The sequence below is a fragment of the Topomyia yanbarensis genome, chromosome 2 (assembly GCF_030247195.1).
Source record: "Topomyia yanbarensis strain Yona2022 chromosome 2, ASM3024719v1, whole genome shotgun sequence".
Classification (NCBI taxonomy): domain Eukaryota; kingdom Metazoa; phylum Arthropoda; class Insecta; order Diptera; family Culicidae; genus Topomyia; species Topomyia yanbarensis.
Window position 1 is genome coordinate 422283632 of NC_080671.1, and position 13110 is coordinate 422296741.

The window sequence follows — 13110 nt, forward strand, 5'->3', positions numbered from 1 at the left end:
TGCAGAACCCGCCTCTGTTTATATAGCGGAACTAGCAGCAGTTCACTATAGTTTTCAAATAATTAATAATTTACCCCCGAACCATTACTTTATCCTCACTGATAGTCTCAGCACAATTGCAGCTCTACGCTCAAAGAGGATTGATAACCACGATCCATTCTTTTTGGGGAAGATACGAGAATCTCTGAGTAACCTGACAAGAAAATGTTATAAATTTACCCTAGTGTGGCTCCCCGCCCATTGCTCTATTGCGGGCAATGAGAAAGCTGATAATTTAGCCAAGATTGGTGCACTAGATGGTGAAATATATGAAAGACCCATCGCTTACAATGAATTTTATAGCGCTTCTCGACAGAGGACACTTGCTAGTTGGCAAACATCTTGGGACAATGGAGATATGGGACGATGGCTACACTCAATTATCCCTAAAGTATCAACGAAGGCATGGTTCAAAGGATTGGATGTAAGTCGGGACTTCATCCGTGTGATGTCTAGGCTCATGTCCAATCATTATACTTTAGATGCGCATCTCCGTCGTATTGGGCTCGCTGAGGGTAATCATTGTGCTTGTGGAGAGGGTTACCATGACATTGAGCATGTTGTATGGACCTGCACTGAATATCGTGAAGCCAGATCACAATTAGTAGATTCTTTACAAGTCCGAGGAAGACCAATCCATGTTCCTGTTAGAGACATCCTGGCGTATCGCGATCCTCTATACATGGAACTTATCTATCATTTTTTAAAAACAGCGTCTGTCCAAATTTAATTAAATTCATCTCCTCATACTCTCATCCAAGGCTAATCATTCACCATTTAAAGTGTCCTAGAATATTTAGTTTTTAAATTTAGACAATAACAGAAAAAAAGTAAATAAATACACCCGAAAATATTAGATCATTATGAAATACAACAATGTAAGGAAAAAAGCAAACAATAAAGTGATTTCAGTGTTAGTTTTAGACAAAGTACTAGTATAGTTAAAATTAGTCTTAAGGATTTTTGTAACGTGCTATGTAAAAAAAGAAACTGGCGTAAAAAGCTTTTGCAAATGCCGTGTCAAATAAACGTATGGAAAAAAAAAACAGCAAGCATTTCTGCACCACTTCAGTCATGAAGCTCTGACCCTTCCATCAATGAACAAGAAATTTGTTTTTCTTGGTCGCAATGCAGGAGGAATGAAGAACGAAGAATCCTTAGCGAAGAATGGCTAGTGGCGATTATCACCTAAGCCATTCGTGTGCCGATCCGAACGATGCGTGAAGATGAACATTGCATGAATGGCTAAATTCAATAAACAACGATGCGAACAAGCAGCGAACAGCAGTCATCAGATTCGGATTTTTTGTTTGTTTGTATTATTCATTTTCGATGATTCTGTGCTTTCGTGTGACGAACGGCGCAGCGTTATTCGAGGCATGGGTGAATGACACGACGAATATCGCATCGATGATGAACGAATGAACTAGTTCGGCGAAGAATATTTGCAACATTGCTTCAGCGTCATTTGGAATACTTATTCCCAAAAAGAGGACAGATTAATATGTGCCAGTTCTATGATCAGACGACACGATTCTGAATACAATGCCCAGAAATCACTAAAAAACACATCTACGACAAACCATTACCTCAGACCCGTGCGCAGAAAATTCTCAAAGGGGGGGTTGATTTTTTAACGTTTATTTTAAAAGAAACGTATAGAAACCCTCAAACTTTGAAGATTTTTTCAGAGGCCAGGACCTAGTCTTGAGAACCAAACGACTCTACTCAACAAATTGGGTAAATGTTTGTTATCGAGAAGGAGTCATCAAAAGACACCGCTACATAGTGGTCGGAAACCCCAAAAACGTGAACTTAATTTCTAGTGAAAGGCCAAACCATCGAATATATTCACAGGGTATCTTTGGAAGAATTGTTCGTAAGTATATTCCCCACAACATTTTTAAAAATTAAAATTAGGCATGGCTTACTACGATCAAATTAAAAAATTAACTTTTTATGCTAACGAGGTAGAAAGTTCGACAAAGTTTTAGAGATGCTCGTAATAAAGAATTTTGTTGAACTAATTGAACTTGTAGGATTTAATGTTATCGATTTGTAAAGCGTTTTCTATGGCAACACTCTCAAATTTAGTTTTTTTTTTAAATAACTATTTCCACTGTAACTTTTCGTGCAATCCGTGCTCCAGACAAATGTGGAGGCATTAAAACCACATAATATTGTTGAAGTCTGTAAGAAAAATACCCAAATAAAAAAACATTACAAAATGAGCTTAAAACCTTCTTACCTTTATTATGCGTAGTCCGGACATTGAAAATAGTGCCTGCACGTCCATTTTGGTTTGCACTTTTCTCTCTTATACGCAGTTGAACTTGGTGTAGAAAAATTTAAAATTCTTCAATAACTCTAAAACGAACGACTATTTTTACAAGAGCTGTGGGCCGCGCCGCCGATTTCAGGTACAATTTTTATATGCAGTGTTCAATAATATTTGCACGAAAAGTCACAGCGAAAAAATCTAAATTTAAGTGTCCCTTTGAAAACGCTTTATAAATCGATAACATTAAGTCCTACAAGCTCAAGTTGTTCAACAAAATTCTTCATTATGAGTATTCCTAAAACTTTGTCGAAGACACCAACTTTCTACCTCGTCAGTATAAATAGTTAATATTTCTAGTTCAATCATAGTAAGCCATGCCTCAATTTAATTTTTATCAGATTGTGGGGAATATTCTTACGAACAATTCCTCCAAAGATACCCTATGAATATATTCAATGGTTTGGCCTCTAGTGACGTTTTTGGCATTTCCGACCACTGTGCGTTGCCTGGTGGCTCGTGGTGGATTCGGATTGGTTTGTAGTAGTTGTTAAGCCAACCGACTAAACATAAACCTCTTGTATCTCGTAATCCTCATCCATCCGGGGCAACCGTTGAGTACTGCTTTAGTAAGGATTGTGTTCTTCCTTATTTTGTTTTGTGTTAATCGTCATGTTTTTATCCATAGCTACTTTTCCTTACTTGCTGTCAAACCTTCGCGATATATCTCACCTGCTCAGGTCGGCTGCAAATATCGTATCCTGTTGAGACATGAACCGATCCGGGGATGTCGACCACCTTCGCCGGGTTTCTTATCCTTCTATATGCTAGTCGTTCCTATTTATCTAATAGCTGGTGCTGAGAACTTCTTGGCGGCAGTATTTCACCCTATACCGATGCCCATTTTCGCGATTCATTTCGCTGCCACTCTAACGTAATAATCATCGTCGGTAAAATTTCTCTAGACAACAATATCCCGATTTTCTCCAACTTCGTGTTTTTCCTCCTTAACTGCCGTTGTTAGCCTGCTGACCGACATCTGCTGTCTACTCACTACTTTTGCTAATATAGTAGCTTGCCGAAACGTTAACCGATCCTTCACAGTAGCCGTCCAACTTGACATACATCCCTTTCCAGCCACCCTCGCAAAGTTTCGTCCTTGGTTTCTTCATTGACTTGTTTCTAAAGTGACCGAACTTAAATGACATTTTATGTGTCCAAACGGTTTGCAGTATATTTTTTTCCTGGACAGGAAGATAATAAATTTTTAAAAGTAATTCAAAACGCTCATGGGGAGGGGGGTTTGAGACCCCCCCCCCCCGTGCGCACGGGCCTGCATTACCTGAACCACAAACGGTTGCCAAATTCAACAGCAGTTATCGTTGCTAACAACATTAAAGTCTGCGGCAGCAAGAGTTTCCCTGCCGCGAAATGAAGTCAACGTAATAAAGTTGATTACTCGAAATTTAGCGGATTTCCGGGAAGGTTGCTTTATTTTATTTTATTTTATTTTATTTTACTTTTTTATTTATCGCAAATATATAAAAGACCCACAGATGCGTTAAGCTAATGTAGTGCGCAATGTCAAATAAACGAATTAAATAAAACAAGGCAAGTTTTCCAAAATGAATAGCTTCCCTGCACTTCCAGTGTCATCAGCCCGTTTAAGGGTTACACCACTGTAGAACACGAAAAAATAGGCATACTTCAGGAATTTTTGTAGATGCAATAAAGAGATGAATCGAAATCTTGTCAAACAGGATTTATAATGCTAGTTATGAAGTACAAAAAAAAATTTCATGTGATTTTGTTACAAGATAGCGGCAGTGCAGCTTTTTCCTCGAAAATACCTCTTTTTAGGAAGGGTTCATGGCCGTAAACCTATCTCCCGCTTAATACTAAAGTTTTTTCGATCTCTTATAACAATATCGAGCGACGTGCGTAGGATTTTTTCGATATTTTGTTTTTCGCAAAATAGCGCTTTTTTAGTGAAAAAAAACTCAGCGTTGTCATCAAAATTGACTCAAAATTACTGATTAAAAAAAATTAATAAATAAAAAAATTAATATCCTACGCACGTCGCTGGAGAAATTAATTTTAAATATACTGTAAAAATTTCTCAACCCGCAAAAATCACTTGTTCGAGTTAGATTTTCGGCCAGCTCAAAAATGTGATTTCGAGAAAAACGCGGTTAAAGTTTTCAATACGCTCGGGGAATACATAAGAAGCGTTGCGGTTCAATTGAAAATTATTGTCGCCTGTGGTTTTTTGGTATATCAGTTTCAAGATCCTAAGCACATTTTAGATCAACAAAAAAACCTTCGATTTTTTTAAATTCTACATTCATTAATTATAGTTTCATAGTTTAGTTTTAGCTTAACTGAGCCGTGGGGATTTTATAAAGCAAAAGTGCCATGGGTTAAAATGTAAAAGTATGTGTTCGTTGGATCCAGTGCACGCACATGATGATCGTTTTAATAGCCATTGATCCCATTCAGCATTTCTTCACCATCTCCTTCGAATATGTCCATTTTGTTATCGCTGCTGTTGACTAAGTTCGTAGCCCTTTGGTTTTTACACATGCGTACTACGGTTAATTGTTTCATCTTCTTTTACATTTACTTTTTCGTTTCCGATGCTGGCTTGTACTTTGGAGGTGTACTAGGGCTTTCCATGGTAACGCTTACCTTAATAAAGTTAGACAAAGTACACTGATTTTTCAGCCACTTTTACAGCCACCTGGTGGTGGGTCCACCGACAAATTGTCAATAAGTATAAGCACACAGAAAAAAATACAGCTATTTTATTTTGATTTCACCGGCTCATGGGACACTTTGTGGGCAAATATATACGTTTGGCGGCAGACAGTAGTCAACAACAACCCACAATGGTTCAAGCATGTTGGAGATGGACGCGCGATCACCTTAATAGTTTAATTTTAGCGAAACTGGCATCAAGACGTGTCCAGCGCGAGTCTTGCAGCTTTTCATAGGGAACCGATCATTTCTAAAAACGACGTACTGATGTCCGAATCGCCGAATAGATTTGAGCATTCAGCCAGATTCTTAAACAATCAAGAAAAAAGAAAAAATTAGTCATTAATCCGCGTACATTTCGGTAGTACATAGGAATATTACTTTGAGCAGCGCTGCTGGAATGCGAGAAATCGTCAGGTACCGCAGGTTCATTAGCATTATTATACTCGCCTGAGATATCAAGCAGGAATCCCCATCTGCCAGCACCAGCCTCAGAGATAGGACGATTATAAAGAAGTAGGTTAGCGGAGGGCATGTCTGAGTCGGATTGCACGGGAGCTTCCTCAGTGCTTTTTATTAGTCCATACGGGTTCGTTGTATCATTCGCATTAGCTTTGGAGCAACATCGACTACCCAATTCAATAGAATCATTTTGTCGTTTACTGGACGAATACTACAGAATCAGTCCCTGTGGAATACGCATAAAATCTTCTGCTTATGGAACCATTGTTAACCTTAAAACAGCGAAATAATGAAGGTCATCTGATGCCATAGTTTTGACCTTGCTGTTAAAAACATGTACAGAAAAAAATAGTTCGAATTTCTGGGTCTTTCGTTGAATTCACGATATCATTCTGTACAGTTACTTAGTCCACTTGGTTTGCCGCATAACGCCCATTTGATATAAACAGCTGTTCGTTTTCAGCATTTTTGGGTCTTCTTCAGATTCCGCTTGACAAAGATAGAAAAAAAATGTTTTGCTTTCCGCGCCGCAGCTACAAATAGCCTGCCGAAATTTTTATCACAACTTCTAACAGCTTTCCCCTTCGGATTTCCGAAATTGAATTTCATCAAAATTGTCGTGTACAGACTTAGAGATAGTGTTTTGGCCATCTTATCTTATTTTTTATATTTATCAATTGATGGCTGAAAGTATCTATATTGGTAAAATGTTTTTTGATTAGTTCCATCGCTACACGGCTTTGAACGGCCCGATGTCCTGAGCGTTGACGGACGCTCAGAAACAAGTTCATCGCGCGCTCTAAACCAAGTTACTATACCGACTGTCCCGATGGTACCAGAGTTAGTCCACATTAATTCTAAAGATGGCAGTAGTGTTCATTGGTGTGTTTAAAAGCTTCCAGTATGGCCTTACCAACAAATTTAGTGATCTCGTGAAATCAGAGTATTATTAATGATTTTTTACAGCCAGCCAAAGTGGAAAAATCATGCGAAAAAACGTTACTTTATTTTCAAGTGGCCGCCATTTTGTTTCTATAACGAAATTTCTTCATGTTTTGCCTTTCTCATATAAAGAAAGGCTATGCAATCACTGTAAAAATCGACTTTTTAACCGAGGCCCGGAGGGCCGAGTGTTATACACTATTCGATTCAGTTCGTCGAGATCGGCAAATGTCTGTGTGTGTATGTATGTGTGTATGTGTGTGTGTCATTTAAACTCACACAATTTTCTCAGAGATGGCTTAACCGATTTTCGCAAACTTAGTTTCATCTAAAAGGTATAACGCTCCCATGAGCTGCTATTGAATTTTTAGTTGATCCGACTTCCGGTTCCGGAGTTACGGGTTGAAGAGTGCGGTCACACAGCAAATTCCCATATAAACTGGTACCACCATGATGTTAAAATGATGTAAAACATTAAAATTGATGTAACCTTACTCTAGTTTGCGGGTCTGGATCACTAATGATCAATTAAAGCAGCTTTGACCACATTGGCCACCTATGACGGTCCATGACACCCCCGGGGAACTCGCCATGTTCCTAAGCTAATACCACACCCATTCCCCAACGAATTCTCTACTGATTTTTACAAACTTGATTTCAAATGAAAGATACAGTAATACCATTGACTGCTGCTGAATTTCATTCGGTTCTGACTCTTGCTTCCGGAGTTACAGGAGTGTTAGTAAGGATACACTGGAATTTCCCATATAAATCGGTACAATCGTAATACCTCAGAGGCTAAAAACTATTGAAATGGTCACCAAATTACTTCTAATCGCTGATCTAGATCACTGATTGCCAATCAAACATTCTTTGAATATATTGTCCACTATCGACGATTCCGGAAGTCCGAAATTCCGGGCATATTCCACAATTAAAGTCACATCGGTTCATCGGTGATGACTGAACCGATTTTCTCAAACCAAGTCTCAAGTGGAAGGCAAAATATGCAGTTGAGTATTGCGTCGCCGCCCCCCCCCCCCCTCCCCGCCTTGCCCTTACACCTCTCTCCTTCATCACTCCCCTCCTCATGGACCACCCTCACGCCCGCATTTCCTTCATCCACCCCGTATACCGAAATAAGATGAAGGATTTCTGACGCATCCTCCACTCCCACTCTACTAACCCCCCATTCCCTACACGTTCAAACCCATTCCACCAACCTTTCCAAATTATAATCACATGAAGATAACATTGAACTCATGCTTATTAAACTAATTAAATATTATTCTTTTGCCTTTCTCATATAGAAAGGTTATGCAATTGCTCCAAAAACCGACTTTCTAACCGAGGCCCGGAGGGCCGAGTCTCATATAACATTCGACTCAGTTCGCCGAGATCGCAAAATATCTGTGTGTATGTACGTGTGTATGTATGTATGTATGTATGTATGTATGTATGTGTGTATGTGCGGATTTGTTAACAAAATGTACACGTCGGTTACTCGGAGATGGCTGAACCGATTTTTACAAAGTAAGATTCAAATGAAAGGTATAATATTCCCATAGGTTGCTATTGAATTTCATTTTCAACCGACATCTTGTTCCGGATTACGAGTTGAAGAGTATGGTTACAAAACAAAATTTGTTGATTTGTCCACATCGGTTTCTCGGAATTTTCTGAACCGATTTTGACAAACTTGATTTTAAATGAAAGGTCCATCAGCTGCTTTTGAATTTTGTGTGGATCCCGAGTTCTGGTTCCTTAATTACAGGGTGATACATACGATCACGCAGCAAATCCCGATTCTAACGAATTCTGCGATGAATGTAAAAAGGTGAATTTTTTTCCAAAATGTAAACACAACTGTTGAATTTGTAGATCTAGATCACCAACAGTCATTCAAGGTCTCTTTGGCCACACTGGCCACCATCGACGTATCCGGAAGCATCCAAATTCAGAATAACGGTTATATTGGTTTCTCGAAAATGGCTAGACCGATTTGATCAACTTAGTCTCAAATGAAAGGTGTTGCGTCCCCGGAAACTGATATTAAATTCCATCTCCATCCGACTTCCGGCTCCGGAGTTACGGGTTGTGGAGTGCGATCACATAGAAAACTCCGATTCAAACCGATATTTCAGTTCAATATTACCGTGGCTGTTTTTTCTTTTACAAAATTTTGGAACTCGAATAATGATTTATTTTCCTGTATATAGTTGTCATGTGATGTATAATAATAAAATGTAATATATGCATTTAAAAGCTGATTCATGATTGAGAAAGGCACGATTGCACCGCTAGGTGGATTAAAATAGGTTTTTCAATTAAATATTAATGTAGCTGTTTTTTCTTTTACAAAATTTTAGAACTCGAATAGTGATTTTTTTTCTTGTATATTTGTCATGTCATGTATAATAATAAAATGTAATATATTCATTTGAAAACTTTTAATGAATATAAACAACGCAAACATTCACGTGTTCATGATTGAGAACGGCACAATTGCACCGCTAGGTGGATTAAAACAGGTTTTTCTATTATCATCCTACCCATCTGAAGCCTTTGGTTAGAGCAGCGTCTGCCATCTTTGCTCAACGCATTTGCTCAAATTTTGTTGCGATAATTGGGTTACTCGATTAGAGTTTTTGCTGCACTCAAACAGAAGATTTTCACCATTCTCAAGACAATTTTGTTATTATATTGGCTTTTAATAAGAATCGAATGACCTTAAGGCTAAAACCTAAAAGCAAAGAAGCTGAAATAATAAAATTAATAATGAAATAATGTGGTACCTTCCCTAATAGGGCAAAAATAGGTACCTAACCCCATTCAATATGTATTGTGGTATTTATTAAATTGTTGTGATTAGATATTAGATATTGTTGCTACATATTACGCATCTCTCGCCTGATTTTTTTACGAACTCCCCAATTCTCTGTGCAATTATTTGAAAGCTGTCGTTATTATGGTTGAGGAACGTCAAATGTGGGATTCATGGTTGCTACGTATACTGTAGTAAACAATTACAGTTAAGTTTTTGTACGATGAAGCGTTCATTTTCGACAGTTTTTTTGTTATTTTATGGCAACAATGACTTCAATTGTTCTGGTGTGAATTTGGTTATTTTCAGTGGTGTGTATGAAACAATGCGAAGGGGATCAAATCTCCACGAATTTGAAGGGATCAAGTGAACCCATAGCATCTATTTTAGCAAACTTTAGCAAATATAGTTGAACAAAAAAATCAGCTCAATAATAACGTATTCATATAATTGACATTCTCCTGTAATTCTATATGCAAAAGTATAGTATGTAGTGGGTGACTTTATCAATTGTATAAAAGTTTGAAAATTTAGAAAATAAATCTTCTTCAGTTCTTCTGAGATTTTTTTCTTTAAATCGGTAAAAATTCGGTAACACATGTTTAATTTATTTTTTTTGTGTTAAAGAAACTTATGTTTAGATAAAACTACGCAACTTTCTAGTATATTCGATTAATGTATTCTGATCCGCCTTTGAGTTACAATGATGGGTTCAAGTCTCCCCGGGGATCAAGTGTCCTCAGTCTCCCCTACAGAAAAAATAGTTAGCTTAGCTTCCGGTTCATTGAATTCGAATTTCTGGGCCTTTCGTTGAATTCCCGATATCATTCTGTACAGTTACTTAATCTACTTGGTTTGCCGCAAAACGCCCATTTGATATAAACAGCGGCTCATTTTCAGCACTTTTAGGTCTTCTTCAAATTCCGCTTGACATTCATAGAAAAAAATGTTTTGCTATCCGCGCCGCAGCTACAAATAGCCTGCCGAAATGGATATTTTCATTGCAACGTCTGACAGCTTTCCCCTTCCGATTGCCGCAATTGAATTTCGTCAAAATTGTTGTGTACAGACGTCGAGATAGTGTTTTGGTTCATCTTATCTTTTTTTTATTTTATCAATTAATGGCTGAAAGTATCTATATTGGTAAAATGTTTTTTGATTTGTTCCGTCGCTACACGGCTTTGAACGGACCGATGTCCTGAGCGTTGACGGACGCTCAGAAACAAGTTACTAAACCGACCGTAGGTAACTCTGGTAGTCCACATTAATTCTAAAGATGGCAGTAGTGTTCATGGTGTGTTTACAAGTTGCCGGTATTGCCTTACCAACAAGTTTAGTGATCTCGTGAAAGCAGAGTATCATTAAAGATTTTTTACAGCCGGCCAAAGTGGAAAAATCATACGAAAAAACGTTACTTTATTTTCAAGTGGCCGCCATTTTGTTTCTATAATGAATTTTTTCCTGCTTTTTAGGTTGGGGCGCCTCTATGGAATGTAATCTTCAAGATCGTTTATGTGTTCTGCTTGTAGACTATGAATTGCGACCAGTATCGTGCCCTAAGATGAGGTCGGTTTCCAAAACACCTTTTGCTGAAGTCGCCATTTCTGACATTTTTAACACCTTACACTCGAAAATTTTGATTTTATAGATGAAACCTTTATAAACATTTTGCAGAATAGCGCACATGTCTAAGTCAATTAACATCTTCAAAAAAAATCAGTGGCATTCATAAATAGGCTTGGTACTATGTACCTACTAGCAGAATCAAAGTAGGATAGGATGAGTGGAAAAGAATCACGTGAAATCAATGAATTGATCGAACGTAAATAATAAACTTTCGTTGTGCTTTACATAGATTCGCGTAAATTTGTTGCTAAGAAAGTTTTCGTCTATGCGCAACGAAAGCACTGATTGCTATCATGCAGGCTACACATGCAACATTCGCCTCAAACATTGAACCCAATTGAACGATGTTCAGTTGTACAATGCTCGAATCAAACAACTGTGTGTACTCACACACATGTCCGCACACGAAAGGAAGGTCCACACAAAGCAAAATGAATCAACGCTGTTGATGATGATGGGTAGTACCGCGACGCTATGTTAACCTTGTTTGCACATGGTACTCAACTGTACGAGCGATTTTGTGTACCATTAATGCGTTTGATATTGTACATATAAGTGTGCTCGAGATTAGCACAACATAAAAGAAAGCATGGTGTTTGAACGGACAAGCTCAGTCGCGTGTTGAACGACTCTGCGTAGCGTACCTCCACAGCTAGCGCATCGGACTTTTCACGCAGCTACACTGGCTGCGCAAACACGTAGCGCAGTGATTAGCTGGCCAAACTGGTTCCTTAAATAGTCGATGACGACGTCATTCATAGAAGCATTGTGCGCAAGGCACATAGATCTGTCGTGCCAGACTTGGGAAGCGCAACCTTCTGTGTGCAAATGCGTGGTATTTTGACAATGTTATACATTATTTAAATTTTTAATGCCATGATATCGAAAATCTTTGGGTTTATCTATGGAATCTATTCTTAGAAGTATTTCGGGGTGATAGGTGCAAAAAATTTGACAATTTACTATGAGATTGCTGAATTATATGCGTTTAAAACCTGACCACTTTTCGTTACATATCGTTTTGTTGAATTTGCAAAGTGCACCCCCATATCGAAAATAAAGACGTAGTCCTACGTCAAAAAATTGAAGTAATTTAGTAAAGATTATAGGTTTGGTCAAATGCAACACAAAGTTGCGTTTGATCAATTTAATATCCCTCAAAATCTTGATTTATCGGAAGAATAAAACTGTATTTTTGGTACCTTCAGCACTATAAAATTTCTACACTGTCTCTTTCCAGTCGATTTTCTATCTTTCAATTGTTCTGGAAAGAAGAAGAATAAATCTTGACGGCGATGTGTTATGTTGTGTTGCTTTGTTGAAAAAACTGTGCGGTTTTAGGACAATAATATGAAAATAAGCATCATTTTGCGAATTTTTGATAAAAAAAATTGATTACTTAACATTTTCTTTATGAATCATCTTAACCCCAACAAAAAAATTAGAGAGAATATTTATTTCCGCATCTAACGACCTGTTTATCATCAAAATCAGTTGAAAAATTATGAATTTTTAATTTATTCTAAATTATAAACTTACTCGCATGAACTTTTGAGGGACGGTCTCATATAAAATTTACAAAAATTGATTTTTTTTTGCTCATTCACGTATACATTCAAAAGTATGTGTCTGAGCTTTGAACATGAAATTGGAAAAAAAATAACGGAAGATATAATTATAGAATCCTATAGAGCGAAACAGTACCTCACTAACCCCTTAAGAGTTCATACGAATAAGTTTTTGGTTGGCAAAAAAAAATTATGACTCCGCCATTTTTCAACCGATTTTGATGATAAGTCATTGGATGCGAAATTGAATGTTCTCTCTAAATTTTTATTGAGACATTGACATTCCTTTAGAACAATTTTCATAATTTTCATGGAAAAATTGCAAAATTATGGTATTTTTGAAATTGTTATCCCAAAACTGCAAAGTATGTTTGATAAAAGGATATAACATTAAAAAGGTCATTTCTTCTTCTTTCCAGAATACTTGAAAAATTAGAAAATCCGTTCAAAATTGACTGCGTAGCATTTTTTTTAAATGCCAAAAGTTCCAAAAAATCGTTCCTTTTGCTATAAATTAAGATTTTGCGGGTATATAACAAAATTTGGGGAGATATCATTCTATATTTATAATTTAAATAGATAATAATCAAATTGATCATTCTTTATTCCATGAG